Source organism: Alosa alosa, chromosome 23, assembly GCF_017589495.1.
Source record: "Alosa alosa isolate M-15738 ecotype Scorff River chromosome 23, AALO_Geno_1.1, whole genome shotgun sequence".
In the NCBI taxonomy this organism is placed as follows: Eukaryota; Metazoa; Chordata; class Actinopteri; order Clupeiformes; family Clupeidae; genus Alosa; species Alosa alosa.
In genome coordinates this window covers 5,419,753-5,422,725 of record NC_063211.1, presented here as the reverse complement: position 1 = coordinate 5,422,725, position 2,973 = coordinate 5,419,753, and the positions used below count along the sequence as shown (strand labels likewise).

General features: G+C 40.5%; 2 long non-coding RNA genes across 2 annotated transcripts; both read left to right on the top strand.

Moving 5' to 3' along the window:
• LOC125288160 lies at nt 1-482 on the top strand. Its single transcript, XR_007192461.1, has 3 exons — nt 1-81; nt 192-293; nt 376-482. It is a non-coding gene; the product is annotated as an uncharacterized LOC125288160 (long non-coding RNA).
• A 39-nt stretch (nt 483-521) lies between these two features.
• On the top strand, nt 522-1,080 carry LOC125288843. The gene is made up of 2 exons (XR_007192538.1): nt 522-781; nt 928-1,080. It is a non-coding gene; the product is annotated as an uncharacterized LOC125288843 (long non-coding RNA).
• The last annotated feature ends 1,893 nt before the right edge of the window (nt 1,081-2,973 follow it).

Sequence of the window (2,973 nt, the reverse complement as noted above, 5' to 3'; positions counted from 1 at the left end):
GTTTGGTTTGTTGAGAGTTCACATTCTCTTGCTGCTGCCACCAATTGCTCTTTGTGACTGTTAAGGTCCCCTGTCATGCAGGTAATGAATATGATGTTCCATGCTGTGTGTGTGTGTGTGTGTGTGTGTGTGTGTGTGTGTGTGTGTGTGTTTGTAGAACTCACTTCTCATGACTTGTTTTAACTTACCAGGATGAATGCTAGAACCATGTGTTTCACTCTTCATGGAGGACACTGAGGTGACTGCCTGATTTTAAGATTTATGAGTGCTGGGCTACAGACACTGATGCTCTGGTAATTTGTTTTATATTTATGATCTTAGTTTGTTTACATTGGTAGTTATAAATCAATTAACTATGTTTCTTTAAATCTGTAGCACTGGAATGTTCCTTTCTTCCTGTGTCACTGTGCTGTGGGGAGTAGTGAACACTCTTGCAAAGTAGGCTTATATTTACTACATATGTCCATTGTGTAATTGTGCTGTGGAATGTACATGGTAACTAATATGTGCCATTTCTTTTAAAAGGGACCAGGCCAGCCACTGTTTTACTGTTAGTTTTTGGGTTTGTTTGTTTGCTTTCATTTTGTTTGTCTTTTTGTTTGTTTGCATGGTCTCTCTGTAACTGCTGGGACTAACATCACTTGCTTAAGCTTGCACGCTTACAGCTCTTGTGCTGGGAGCTGGCTGTTCCTCTTTTGTCCTATCATATAGGCTGTCTCTGTACAAGGCCGGATCCGCAACTCCGTACTGGTTGGGTGCCACATGGAGGGAGATTTTCTCGGTGTGTACTGGTAAACAACACGGTGTGGTATTTTGTAGTGGTATCCTGTAGTGGTATTTGCTTCTTGTGTTTGCAGTGCTTGCCGTGTTACATTCTTTTGTGGTGCTGGGTTTGCTGTCTCCCTCTCTCTCTCCCTCTCTCACCAGGGCCCCTCTCCAAGACGGGAGCTGTGTGTGCTGACCCGACCTTATTAGCCTGAGGAGTCTCAGCCATTTATCCCATGCAGTCTTTCTTACTTACACACAACTTACATTCTGGATTGTATTTATACTATTTGTAATAAATTTGTGTATTTTGTATATGCCTTTTGTTAACTGTTCCTTTGTGGGGAAGGCCGAGAACCAGCCACGTTAGAGAGCTTATAGGTTTCTCCCGCCTGGGTTTAGGGGGTGGCGTAGTCAGAGTAGGTATTCTGCATGTCAGGTACCACAATACCATACATGAGATGTCAACAAGCACGGAGATCATGAAGATCAGTAGTTCTACTCAAACGACTTGTGCACGTAGGCTATGGAAGATTGGTCAAAACTAGCAAGTAGGAAAGTTTAAGTGAATGATGTGAAAATGAAAGTAAGACATTTGAAAGGCCAACGAAAGTTGAGGTTGCTGTTGTAGCTACTACTACTAGGCTACACAACTCCTGTTCTAAATAGCGATTCTGTTGTCTTTGAAAGGTTCTCTTATTGACGCATTGAACTGCAACTGGATTACCTGCTTTTACAAGGCAGAAGTATTTAGGCGCAGAATAGACGTGCGCTTTCACAAACAGTCTTTGTACATACCGTGGAATACATAACTAGGCGCTCTTTACGCTTCCCCTCCCATCTCTTTACGCTAAACTCCCACTTTCACCTGGATCCTCCCATGAATGCATATGCATGACACGAAAAACGCAATGTGCCCCTTTCAGCTCCCGCGACAGGAAGTTTGCGCTTTAACATCTTTGCGGCCTGTTTGTACATACCTCGCAATGATTTTACACGCACGTTGCGAAACAAATATGCCTGAAGTGGGCGCAAAAGCGTTAGTATATCTGGCCCTGTGTCTCTGTTTAGCAGCATGAGCATGAAGCCTGTATGACATTTTATTTATTTGACTGGCTATTATTGTCAGAGCCTATTTCTCATATTTTGACTAAATCCTTTACTTGATGTCATTAGAGCTGTGTATTCTGAGAATGAGATTTCTCCTCAGTACTCCACTGAAGGCTTTAATATCTTGAAATGACTCTCCATGACCTGACATGGATTCCTTAGGGTTCAAAACCAGTAGTTTCATTCCAGTGCCTGGTGTGAGGGTCTGAAAATAAGGTTGAAAACCCAACTCAAACCTAAACCCATAAGCTAAATGCTCAGAATAGTGTTTTTTTTTTTATCTTTGTTGCAATTACTGCAAAGTAGATAGATAGATAGATAGATACTTTATTGATCCCCAGGGGAAATTCAAGAACAAGTAACATGTTTTTATGAAATAAAGATGAAGATGAGATTACCAAAAGCAGTGAAATCAACTTTATGCTAGTCTTCAATAACAACATACTGCAGTTTCACGACCTGGGTAAGCACTTGACCTTGAAGCTATTTAACCTTGCTGATGACAAAACACTACATATGTCCACTCACACCCACCTTGCATTGCAAACATTCAAATCTTATAATTGTCAATAAACAGTTGCCATGAAACTTTTGCGTCCTTCAATGGATGTAGATGAAAAAAGAAACATAATAGCGATATTTCAAGAAGGTTTTAGGCCTTTTGAAACAAAGAACTGAAACTACCCACATATCCACATGCTTTTGATAGATTCTTGTGTTGGACAAGGCCAATCATAATCACTTAGTCATGTTTACCATAGAGTGCCATCAGTACAAAAAGAAATGAACAAAGAAATTAAATTAAAGATGACAATAAGCAATTGTTTGTCAACTAAGCATCAACTTGTATCCATAAATGATCAGTTTATAAATTAGGATTAGTTTAAGTGATGAGTGGCCCCTTGTGTATTGAAACAGGGGATATTGTTGATTACAGAATACATAAAAGTGAGATTCTCAATGAGGTTCTAGAACCTCCCCACAAGCTGTGTGCAGAATATTAAGAAAAAGCATCAAAGAAAGACTTGTCTTGTTCTCATGATTGTGATAGGGGTGAGAGATAGGCAGGAAGAGTCCGACTGGAGACCGAGACAGCCA